At 36.5% G+C, this 13,845-nt stretch overlaps 1 pseudogene; it reads right to left on the bottom strand.

Moving 5' to 3' along the window:
• Nucleotides 1-12,061: 12,061 nt before the first annotated feature.
• On the bottom strand, nt 12,062-13,390 carry LOC149156503 (protein TRANSPORT INHIBITOR RESPONSE 1 pseudogene; annotated as a pseudogene).
• Between the last annotated feature and the right edge of the window lie 455 nt (nt 13,391-13,845).

Here is a 13,845-nt window from a genome sequence, read left to right as displayed (position 1 = left end):
CAGATGGAACAATATTTCGATCTCGATAATGTGTGAAACACACAAAAGGTACGCATTGCAACTTTATATTTGGAACAAAATCGGTTTGTATGGTATTAATGGATTTGATCTCATAAATAAATTGTCACTTGAGAAATTTTTACAGAAGAAACGATAGAACATTATGAGGATACAAAAAGAAACACCATCTTTATCCAATTAATAAATCTCAAACAAGAGGGTTCAGTGATGGATCACATTGAGGACTTCCAAAAATTGAATATAAGGGTAAGAGATATTCCAGAGGAGCATAGGATTGATGTGTTCATAGGGACTTTAAAGGATAACATCCAACATGAGGTTCACCTTTGGGAACATGATTCATTGAAGAAGGCATTCAGGTTGGAAGGCAAAATTATGGAAACAAGGAAGCCTACCACTCACAACTATAAAGATGGAAGTGTTGTTGCTCCTAGCTTTCCACAACCTACAAGGTTGACACCACAACAATTGGAAGAAAAAAGTGCAAAAGGGATTTGTTACAGTTGTGATAGAAAATACATTAAAGGTCATAAGTGTGGTAAGAAGAGATTATTTTACATAGATTGTGAAGAGGAGGAAGAAAAGGAACAGGAAGCGTCAAAAGAAGAGGATATAAACCAGGAACAAACCCTAGAGAAAGAAGAAATGAATATGACCATATCTTGTAATGCGTTGGCCAGAATTACCACTCCTCAAACTATCAAGATAGAAGGACATATTAAGAAGAGAAAATTAATAGTGTTGATTGATTTAGGTAGTACCCATAATTTTATTCATTGTAAGATAGCCAAGGAATTGAATTTCTTCCTATATCTAGCACCAGAGTGTCAAGTGATGGATGCAAGTGGAGAAACCATAAATTTCTCTAGAAAGTGCTATAATATCAAGCTATCCATGGGAGAATATGTATTGAATAGCCCAACGCTTCCATTCCAATGGGTGGTGCTGATGTTGTACTAGGAGTCCAATGGATACAATCCTTGGGTACAATAGCTTTTAATTTTCAAGAATGTTTCATGAAATTTTCTTCAGAAGGAAAGGAAGTTGAATTAATGGGTATCACAGGGAAATCGGGAAACATAATCATCTCTAACAAATGGATAAAGATTCTAAAGAAATAACAATGAGGCGTAATTTCACAATTATGTTCGCTAGAGGTTCCCAAATCGAAGTCATCTATTTCTCCAGATCTTCAAAAAGTCTTGGACAATCATTCCAAGGTATTTGAGACTCCCAAAGGCCTCCCACCTATTTGTGATCATGATCATGCTATTCATTTGATTCCAGGAAGTGTTCCTCCAAACATCAGGCCTTATAGATATCCTATGCCCAAAAGAGTGAAATTGAATGTATGGTTGCAGAAATGCTAGAGGCTGGTATAATTCAACCTAGTCAAAGTTATTTCTCTGCTCCAGTAGTATTGGTGCAAAAAAGGGATGGGTAATGGTGCATGTGTCCAGATTATAGGGATCTTAACAAGCTCACTATTACAGATAAATTTCCCATTCCTATCATTGATGAATTATTGGATGAATTGCATGGATCAATTTACTTCACCAAGTTGGATATTCATTCAGGATATCATCAAATCAGAATGAAGAATGAAGACATTCTGAAAACAACATTTAGAACTCATGAGGGTCATTATGGATTTTTGGTCATGCCTTTTGGCCTTACTAATGCACCTTCTAAATTTCAAGGTTTGATGAATTCCATATTCAAACCCTTCCTTAGAAAATTTGTGTTAGTATCTTTTGATGATATACTAATCTATAGCAAGTGTTGGAAGGATCATGTTCAACATGTTGACAGGGTTCTGAAACTATTGGAGGAGAAACAATTATATGCAAAAAGCTTCGAATGTTTCTTTGGAGTACAAGAGGTTGAATATCTAGGTCATATTGTATCTCATGAAGGTGTTAAGGTAATCCTAGAAAAATTAAAGCCATTAAGGAATGGAAAATCCCCACATCCATAAAGCATGTACGAGGATTTCTCGGGTTCACAGGGTATTATCACAAGTTTGTTAATAATTATCGGAGAATAGTAGCACCTCTAACAACATTATTGAAAAAAGATGCATTTCCATGGACTCCAGAAGCAACAAAAGCCTTTGAACATCTTAAAGAGGAAATGTGCCAAGCACCAGTCTTAGCTACGCTGGACTTCACAAAAACCTTTATTATGGAATGTGATGCCTCAGGAAATGGAATTGTTGTTTTAATGCAAGAAGAAAGACCCATTGCTTTGGAAATTCATCTAATCAAATGAAAGTATTTACATAAAGCTATTTATGAGAAGGAAACGTTGGCAATACTACATGCACTTAAGAAATGACGACCCTACCTAATGGGAAGACACTTCAAGGTAAAAACAGATCATGATAGTGTTAAATACATTTTAGAACAAAGATTATCTTTAGAAGAGAAGAAAAAAGGGGCCACAAAGATGTTGGGTTATGAATTTGAAATAATCTACAAATAAGGGAAGAAAAATGTTTTGGTAGATGCACTCTCAAGAAAGGATGAGGATGTGGATGCATTTCTTTGTGCCATTTCTATTATCCAAACAGATTGGATAAACAAAGCAAGGGATGAATGAAAGCATGACAGAGAAGTGTGGGAACTTATTCAAAAGTTACAACAAGATCCTAGTACATCTGATACATTTAGCTAGAAAAATGATACGTTATGGTACAAAGATTGCTTATACCTATTTAAGAATTCCTAACTCAAACAAAAGATTCTTATGGAATTGCACACCTCTCCCTTAGGAGGGAACTCAATATTTTTAAAAAATTACCACAGGGTTAAGAAGGAATTTTTTTGTGATGGCCTTAAATCAGATATTCAAAAGTTTATGATGGAATGTTTGGTTTTCCAACAAAATAAAGTTGAAACAATTAAGATCCCAGGTCTATTACAACCTTTATCCATTCCAAGCCAACGTTGGGAGGAGGTTTCAATGGATTTTATCGCAGGTTTATGCAAGTCATAAGGAAAGAGTGTCATCACGGTGGTAGTTGACAAACTTACCAAGTATGCAAACTTTTGTGCATTATCACATCCATTTAGAGCAAGTACATATTCTACTGCCTTTATGGAAACAATTCAAAATCTACATGGAAACCCAAAGATTATTGTAGTGACAAAGATCCCATTTTCACTGGAAATTTTTGGACATAATTATTTTCTTGTCTTGGTACTCAATTAGCTCATAGTGCATCTTATCATCCTCAATCTAATGGGAAAACTAAGATATTAAAAAAATGTTTGGAAGGATATCTTTGTTGCTTTGTATTTGATAAACATACATAATGGGTCAAATGGTTACCTCTGGATGAATGGTGGTATAACACTTCCTTCCATACTGCAGCAAAAATGACCCCATTTATGGCACTTTATGGATATCATCCATCATCCATCACATCATATTTAAGATAAAATCCTAAGGTTCAAACACTGGAAGATCACATCAAGCATCAACAACAGGTTCTCTAACTCTTAAAGGATAACCTCACTTTGGTGCAGAATAGAATGAAACAACAGGCAGATCAACATTGCAGTGAGAGAAGTTTTGATGTAGGTGACTGGGTATTCCTATGGATACAACCATATAAACAAATTTCACTCAAGCAAGATAAGAAGGATAATAAATTATCACCAAAGTATTATAGTCTGTACAAGGTGTTGCAAAATATTGGTACTATGGCATACAAATTGGAGCTTCCTGCAACTTCCCGAGTGCACCCAATTTTCCATGTTTCATGCTTAGATAAGGTTATAGGTGACAAACTCCCAGTTCAAAAAATATTTCCAGAACTTGACAAGGAAGGAAAAATCATATTGGAACCTGAAGTAGTCACAAAAACAAGAACTTGACAGCTACGAAATTGATCAATTTTGGAGTATCTCATCAAGTGGAAGAACTTACACACTAAAGATTCCACATGGAAGGGTGAGAATTTTATACAGAATCATCCAGAACTACTTAAGCGTTGAGGACAACAATTTTTTGAAGGAGAGGGGCATGTTAGATCCCTATAATACTAGTGATTCCCCCATTACTATTTTCATTGTAGCCCTTATTGTTATTGTTGTGCCCCTGTTGTCCCCATATTGTTATTATTGTGCCCCATAAAAGCCCACTATTGTTATTGTTGTGCCCTTATATTATTATTGTTATGTCGGCTTTGATTATATTGTGACCTGTTAGACTCCTATATATAGAAAGAAGTTTTTTTCATTTGTATCATCCAAGAATTGTTCATTTGTGTAGTGTAAAGGAGGTTTCCCCCTCAAAGATGTTGATTTTGAAGGTGTTGATATATCTTTTCTTCTATTTTGTGAGCTGGTTGCATAACACTTATTAGCCCTCTTATGTGTTCATTTCATTACATTTTAGCTTGGTTCTTCCTTGTGTTTCCTGGACACTCCTTGACACATATTGGCATACCATAGCACCTTGCACATCCTAGCATGCCTTAGCATCTTTCATGTCTTGGCATGCCTTGGTACTATTTGGCACATGTTAACACACACTGGAACTCCCTAGTGCACTCTAATACTTCTTGACATGCTCTGATATTCCCCAGGATGTCTTACGATTGCTTAGCATACCATTGCATTCCCTCCTTGGCATGTCAGCTAACACTCATTGACACTCGCTGGCACACCCTCATATTCATTCACTTCCATGCATTTTGACATAGTGCTCCCTTCTATTTTCCAAGTACTGCCTAACACTCCTCAACATGCATTAATAATCTCTGGCACACCTTAGCACTCTTCGACATGCCCTACCACTTCATAACATGTGTATCACTCCCTAACACACCTTGGCACTTGCCACGTGTTGGTGCTTGGAAAGTATTATCATTTCTAGATTTTGTTGAGATGCCTTGGTATGCTTTGGCATGGTTTAATATTAAAGTTATTTGAGATCAACTATTGGAAAGTATATGAGAAGTAACAGAGGAATATTTGGCACTTAGAATGCACTAATACTTGGCACCTATTGGCACCTACTATTGGTGTGCCTAGCATGACCCTCTTGGAAAAGTTAAATTGATGAGTTATTGACCCTATTATGTGTTCACTTCCTTGTAGTTTAACTTTTTTCTCCTTTTTGTTGCCTTGATAGTCCCTGGCACGTATTGTGACACCCTTGCACATCTTGGCATGCCTTAGCACTTAGCACATATTAGCATATTTCATATGAATTCACACTATTTGGCACATGCTAGCATTCCCTAGTACACCTTGGCACTCACACCCTCACAACTAGCCTTACATTTTTTCACGAATTGGGAACCCAATCAAGTCCTTAGCTACTGCAGTTCATGTGACATTTCCCTGCTTCAACCACAATAACTTGACCAATTTCACCTATTACAAGTAGATTGTGCCTTGTTCACCTAAGAACTGCCTATAACTCATCTTAGGCCACTCATGTCCAAGCTCAACTTGTCCCACTTAATAATGTACCAAGACAAGGATCACATCTAACCATGGCCATAAAACAACTAAGCAACATAGCTTACACAAACAATATTTCACATGTATGTCTAGTTCATATCAACAATAGAGAATTAACTAAGAGTTTGCAAGAACCACAAGATGCACAAGACACACACAAGATGAGTGCCATAAAATTATACAAAACAATGTACAATATGCAATTGACTAAAATATTTTAAAACACAAGCATTTGGCCAAAATGTGCCACATGTCATATAAAAATAATATCTAAAGTAAAAACAATGTTGTGCCTAGCACAAAATCACCCTTTGTCTAAAAATGCTCTGTCAAGCCCCTTATCGCAACCGTAGGCTTGCCTCTTGCAAATCCTATTATGAAATTCTCCTAACACACTTTTTCCTTGGCACACTTGAATTCACTGACATACACTCTTATTTGTTCATTCCCATGCATTTGGACCCACTTATCCCTTGTGATGCCTTGACACACCCTAACACTCCTCAACATGCATTGATATTGTCCGACATGTGTTAGTGTGCCTTTTCATTCCTTGTTGTTCCCTGACCCTCCTTGGCTATCATGCCCTCACAGCTACCCTTACTTAATTTGCAACTTGGGAACCCAACCAAGTCCTCTCTTAACTACAAGAGCATGAATAAGTTATGATTACTATAGCTAGACTATGTTGTTGAATTGTGTAGCTTGGGAGGTACTCCACAAGCCTAGTGAGATGGGTTTGTGTGAGTTTGGCCACAAAAGTCTTTGTGGGAAAATAACCCAAGCAAAGGGGTTTTGGACCCAAGATGGGGTTTAAAATCTAAAAGAAAATTAAAAAGGAAAATTAATATTTCCTAAGGTCTAAGTGGATAAAACTTATAAGTTCTATAGGGTTCCTAAGAGGCATAGCTAGGAAAATCTATTTAAGGAGGCATTAGTATGAAGGAAAGAACATAAAGTGAGAAGGAGCTCATTTGATCAAGGAGGCCAAGAGAAATGTAGTCTTAAAGTAGGCCGAGATAGAGGGATGAGTAAGGGTTACTAAAGGGAGGCCATGATCATCCACCAAGAGAAAGATCATCGTGAGGGTTCATAATAATGTCGCATACCTTAATGGGTTTGAGCTAGGAAGTAGGATGGCATATTGTTGGTTCTCTTTTGGTAGATAGAGCTCAAGAGAGGCGGCTCATGAGAAATTGGGCATGTGATTTTAGTGGTGTTTTTGTGTGATGACCACATCAAATTCTGAAATAGCAGAGAGGGTTGATACCTTGTCTTGTGGTGGTTAGTAGGTTTCAAGGTATGCGATAAAACCAACACAAATGGAGGATGGCCTACACCAGAATTTAGGTCCAAAACAAAAGTAGCCATAGGTGTAATATTGACTGAGGTAACCATAGTTTGAGGGTCATATAGATTTGAAGTGCACGTCAAGATTCAATAAAATAAATGCCCCAAATCTATGGATCGATATGAGTTGGTCGAGTCTCTTATGGAGGAAAGAGTTGTTGTTTTTGCTATGGGTGGATAGGCTTTGTTATAAAGCAATTAGAATATAAGTATAATGCCGTAGTTAGGGAGGTTTTCTAGCATGCTCAGTCCATAAGGTATGCCCTTAAGACTGTGACAAATCTGTGTAGAAGAATAGGGGTCATGACCCTTAGCTTGAGGTTTATCTCTGCAACATAGACCACAAATCTAGAATATGGTTTGCAAAAGTATGTGTGGAGATAATAGATCCAAAGGAGGGTGGAACCTGAGTAGAAGATTGAAAAAAAGAAGTGTGCCATATGAGGAATGGATTGACATGAAGAGGAGTTAATTTTGGTGGACTGTCCATAGAGTTTTGGACAAAGATCTGAAGAATCCTATAAAAAATTAGTCAATGGATTGTTAGTGGATGATTTGTGACCCTTGTTCAGTAATATATATATTGTTAGAAGGATGATAAGTGGAGTAGTTTAGATTTTTTCATAGATTGGACAATAAAGAAACAAGTGCACAAGAATAATGATTTTGAGAGGACTCAAATCACTATTAGGTGGAAGACTTAAAGATACCTAGATGAGGGAAGTGTTGTGGGCCCTAGATCGGTAAAAGAATTGATTTTTCTTGGGAAAATTGATAGTAGTATTAGTACAGTTGGAGGGTTATTAGGTGATTGTGAATTTAGGGCCAAAACAAAAGTAGCCATAGGTGTAATATTCACTGAGGTAACCATACTTTGAGGGTCATATAGATCTAAAGTGCAGGTCAAGATTCAATAAAATAAATGCCCAAAATCTATGGATCCATATGAGTTGGTCGAGTCGCTTATGGAGGAAAGAGTTGTTGTTTTTGCTATGGGTGGATAGGCTTTGTTATAAAGCAATTAGAATATAAGTATAATGCCCTAGTTAGGGAGGTTTCCTAGCATGCTCAGTCCATAAGGTATGCCCTTAAGACTGTGACAAATCTGCGTAGAAGAAGAGGGGTCATGACCCTTAGCTTGAGGTTTATCTCTACAACATAGACCACAAATATGGAAGATGGTTTGCAAAAGTATGTCTGGAGATAACAGATCCAAAGGAGGGTGGAACCTGAGTAGAAGATTGAACAAAAGAAATGTGCCATATGAGGAATGGATTGACATGAAGAGGAGTTGATTTTGGTGGACTGTCCATAGAGTTTTGGACAAAGATTTGAAGAAGCCTATAAAAAATTAGTCAATGGACTATTAGTGGATGATTTGTGACCCTTGTTCAGTAATATATAGATTGTTAGAAGGATGATAAGTGGAGTAGTTTAGATTTTTTCATAGATTGGATAATAAAGAAACAGGTGCACAAGAATAATGATTTTGAGAGGACTCAAATCACTATTAGGTGGAAGACTTAAAGATCCATAGATGAGGGAAGTGTTGTGGGCCCTAGATCGGTAAAATAATTGATTGTCCTTGGGAAAATTGATAGTAGTATTAGTACAGTTGGAGGGTTATTAGGTGATTGTCAAATAAGATCCCTAAGTCATGTACTTGTGAAGGACAACAAGACTAATAGAAGGGTAGGTGTATTGGGCCTAAGGACATGCTGACTTTTAAGGACTAAAGTAGCAGTCAAGTGGGCTAGCCAAATAGCCCTATTTCACTGTATTATAGAGGATTGTTTTGGTGAGGAGAAGGGTGTACTCTATATCCCTAGACTTGTCATCTTGGAGAAATAGTGTGGAAAGAAAAGGGTAGACCAAAGAGTTGTTCACAAACAGAGTTGTGAACAATTGACCGAAGACCCTAAATGTTGCAAACCTTGAAGGAAAAAGGAGGTAGCTAGAGGGAGAATTTTGTTTTGTAGAGTTTAGTAACCTAAATGAGTTGAGCTCATTGATAGAGGCATATTGAAGAGCTGAAGAATGGGAGGCAATAGGAATTGCCAAATGTTTTTAGGACACGTGGAATGAAAGGGTTGTGTGTGGCCACCATTAGCAAGTAGGTAAAGTGTTGTCTTATTCAAGGTATATTGGTTGTCAAAGGACTAACACCAATCCCTAGTTGTATTCCTTCTATCATTGTGATTATAAAGAGCCACGATCCCTAGTACAAGAGCTCTAGCATGTTCTATTGAATTTTGTAATATAACAAAGAATGGTTTGAAAAAGTTAAAATTTTTCATGTGCACTAGTTGATTCCCTAACATGTGTAGATTTTGTTTTTCAAAGAAGTGTTGTGGAACTTGAGTGTGTTTGCATCAAAAATTCTAAGACCAAAACCACATTCTCACGCGTCATGGAAATTCAACATATGCCTTGTTCATCTAAGAACTACTCGTAACTCATCTTAGGCTACTCATGTCTAATTTCAACTCATCCTACTTAAAAATTTACTAATACAAGGCTCATCACATCCAACCGTGGCCATAAAACAACTAAGCAACACAATTTACATCTTGAAATGCCATAGCACTTGACATGTCTTAGAATGCCTTAACACTATGTGGCATGTGTTAGCATCCCCTACATTACTTGGCATACATTGACACTCCCTAGCACACCCTAGCACTTCCTGACACGCCTTGGTAATTTATCATACCTTGGAACTACCTAGCATATAACATTTTCACTTCCTCCTTAACACACCTAGAACCCATTAACACTCCCTATCACACACTCCTATTTGTTCATTTCCATGAATATTGACCTAGTGCTTCCTTGTGATTCCCTGGTACTCCCTAACACTCCCTAGCATGCATTAGCACACCCTAGAACCTATCACATCTTGGCATGTTTCCCTAACACTCTAGTATTCCTTGGCACTACCTATCATACCTTGTCACTCTCTCCTTAGCACACTTAGAGCTTGTTGATACTCTTGGTCACAAATTCTTATTCATTCATTTCCATGAATTTTAACCTAGTTCTCCCTTGTGTTTCCCTAGCACTCCTTAACACTTTGGCACGTGTTGCTACACCCTAGTACCTAGGACATATTGGCATGTTTCCCTAATGTTTTCTTGATTTCCAAGAAGTGGGCATCTGGATTGAGCTTACCATACATCCATTGTTGGCTTATGTTTTTGTATGGCTAACTATCTTTTCTATTTTTATATAGCTACTTCTTAAATTTCAATGCAGCCAGCTACATCTAGAGAAAACATTGCCTTGTGTTCTATACTTGCTATTCCTTCACAAGTTAAGGGTTGCACAAATAAATCAAAACTTAAAAGTCAACTAGGCTTCATTAGGTTTCTTATAGAAAGGAAGGGATGTTACAGAGGCTAATGTTGGAGTCTGGAGAACACTAGATGTAGGTCATGAGAAGAAAAACCAAGAACCCATTAGGAAAACGTCTGATTAGAAAATATGATGTCAAAATGGTTACTTTTCTAAGCCTTCCTATTCCATAGTACCATTTGATGATGCCTCTATTATAGGAATATGATTTTATTTTGCTTACTATGTTTGCTACTTTAATATAGCCACTTCTTAAATTGCTCTGTTTCTTGACTACAATACCTAGAACAGAGTCTTCTCTGTGACCTCTTTTTTCCATTGCTGCTCAAGTTAAGGGTTGTCTAAATAAATCTAAGTAAAAAAGGGATTCATTAAGTTTCTTATTGAAAATAATAGATATTGTGGAGGCCAATGTTGGAGAATAGAGGATATAGATTGTGAGGAGAAAAGACCATGAATCCAGTATGATGAATTTGATTAGGGATCATGATGTCATGAAATATATTTTATAGGCCCAGTGGATGATGATTCTTTCTGATTGTGCCATTTGTTTTCCAGACATTTTTCCCTTGCTACTAGCCCATCAAAAAGCGCACATGCATACATATTATTAGTTTATTATTGATATGATAATTTTTTTCTTTAAGAGAATGGGTTTATTGTTATGCTAAATACCAATCCATAAAAAACATTGTATATATTCTAAACACTTTGGGAGTTAAGGTTCCTAAACACCAAAAATAGATGATGTCTTAGAATGGAAGAGGATACAAGAAGAATCCTATTAAGGTGGTCTCACTTTGTGTCCATTGTTCTTTTTATTGCTTTTTATCAATGGAGAAATATTGATTATCATTTTAGAATTTTTATACAATCATTTTGGCTTTAATGAATCTATGACCATTGATTAGCAAATGGTTAAATGAAAGTATCAAATTGAGTTTTCTTGGACATTATTTTAGGAGGATCCTTATATTAATGATTGTATATAGCTGATAAGTTTTTCTCTATGTATGTTGTCAACAATGGGGACAGATGAGTGGGTTATATATTGGATTCTACACATAAACATGCTCATTATGAAATTCTTTCGTTAGGTTGATGTGCCTTATATGGAAGCGTTTTGGAAGTTTCTACCATCCAATGCAAATTTCAAGCCTCATTTTATATGGGTAAGAATTATAATGGACATATAATTTGCATTGGGTGGACAACAACTGCCTACTAAGTATATTTTCATTATTTATCATGTTAAATTAGAATTGAGTCTATGTCAAGGAGGGCTATAAGGTTTTTTTTCCTGGTCAACAATGAATCACAAACTATTGGAAATAACTCTAATATTCTTGGTCCACATCCCCATCATTTGAATGACAATCATGTTTAAAATGGTAGCAACATGAGGGATGGTTTGTTTGTAAGAGTTCCATAAGAGAGTTAAGAGGTTGGGTTACAAAAACGGTAGGATTTTCTTTGTGTAGGATTGTTGATATTTGGTTTCTTGTGCATGCCAGCATTTCACATATTTTCTTCACCCCAAGCAATCTTCAGGGACTTCTAACATGGGTGTAGTCTTTTTTTCTTAGATGTTTGAACCATCTGGGTACTATGGATTAATAGTTGTGGTTGTGTTTTCGGTTATGTTTACATTTTGTGTGGTAGTGGAATTCAGTTTGTGTCATAAAATTGTTCATTGGAGCTCATCTCTTTATTTATTTTTTATAATTAATTAATTTGTTTTGGTTCTTTTTTGCCCAATCTCAAATATAGATATTGTTTTCTTATGCACTCCGCATCTCAAAATTCATGTCCAATTATTGAAATTTGTTTAGTAATTAGTCAAGAAACATACTTTTTTACTATGATATATCAATAATCAATCCTGATATTGCTAATCATTGTAAACCCTTACAAATATTTAGAATTGTTCCAAAAGCCTCATCCATAGATTCATTTGTCAAATGATTTGACTAGTATGGATTCATGATACAAAGGTAGAAATGTGTTAACCTGGGGCAATTTTGAGCCATTGCAATAATTGTTGCATTTTTCATTTGCCTACAAAAATACGAAACATAATTATGATTAGGAAATCCTTGAGATATTGCAAGGATTCCTTTTTCTATGACACTAACTCGATCCTGGCCAAATGGATCCATTGGAAAAACCTATAATTCTCTTAAGTTTTTACAACTTGATGATACAATTTCCAAGCCCTTGTCTCCAGCAGTATCAAGAACCCAAATCCGTAATAGGTGATGACAATTAAAAGCAATCCATAACCACTCCATACTTCAGATATTGGCATAGCTTGAATTAAAAAAATGTCAAGTTTGAGCACACATAATACAAGGCAGGAAGATACATAGGTTTTACTTTCCACATCCCTGAAAAAGTTCTAAGTTCCTTACAGTTGTTAAAATATTCTTCCAAATATATAAATCTTCGCCAATTGAACTCTTGAAAAAATGAACATGTACCCAACTCCATCAACTAAGGAGATATTACAAGAAGTCGCTTCAATTGTTCTAAATAAAGAGTTTTATTTAGTTTCAAACTCCTTAGAGAAGTACATCTAGCCACAAGCCTCTCAAGGGCATCAAAATTCACCTCACTTTTTAGACAAGTAAAATTCACTGAAAGTAGAGAAACATGAATTTTTTAAAAATAGTTTGGCCAATAATCGCCTTAATCATCCACCTCACTCTCATGTAGGTCCAACTTTTGCATGTTCCTGCAATGGGTTGCGATGATTGTCAGGCTATCAGTGTTTAAGCCTTCACAATTTGTGAGAGAGAGAGCGTGGAAATTAAGGAAGGAATGCAATATGAGATCAAGGCTTTCATCCACGACAATCATGCTCTTAAGCCTAAGCTCCCAAATCCATGTATAGGCTCTATGTGTGATGAGGAATAAGGAGTGAATTTCTGCCCCCTAGTGGAGAGGAACGAGGTTGAAATTCGAGAGTGTGGATTCCCCTTGAGATTTATGCTTGTTATCTTATGGAAGTGCCTCATTAAGATCATCGATGAGATGGAATAACAATTTCGATTGAAGACCTTCTAGCAGCTTCAGGCCTTACATGCCAACGAAACCATGCACCTATCCTTGATCGAATTCATAAACAACACATGCTTCAACACCTCATTTGGGAATTAAAATGAATAATCCCCTTTCTTCTTCATCATCTTGACCCCCTTCACACTGTTGGCCTCCATTCAGAGGTCTACAGTTCCATTCATATTCTTTACATCAATGGTCGCATCCCCATTGCCAAAAAATTAACTATGAAATGACTGGGATTGTCATGTGTAGGTTTGTAATTAATAGGTGGATGTCTTATAGCTATTGCAGATTTATTCTCCACAAGCTTTGGAAGCAACCACTGAGGGGAGAGAGGAATGGAGTTTTTGGACCTGTGTAGATATCATGTGTTGAGAGACTGCATGTGATGTAGTGTAATCACATAAAGTTAGGGTTTGTTGTCGTCCATGGTATTCTTAAAGAGAGGTTCACACAATAGTGGATGCTAAAACCCATTGTCCATATAAGTGACAAGCGACTTTGTCATATATTTTACTTGAGATCTCATCATGGTTGAGGATGAGACAAAATGACTACCAACAAAGAATGGATTTGATAC

This window comes from Pinus tabuliformis, chromosome 9 (genome assembly GCF_031772625.1).
Source record: "Pinus tabuliformis cultivar Carrire ecotype Pingquan chromosome 9, CPIR1, whole genome shotgun sequence".
Lineage (NCBI taxonomy): Eukaryota > Viridiplantae > Streptophyta > Pinopsida > Pinales > Pinaceae > Pinus > Pinus tabuliformis.
Note: the sequence above shows the minus strand (reverse complement) of the source record. Positions and strands in the feature narration are given on the sequence as shown.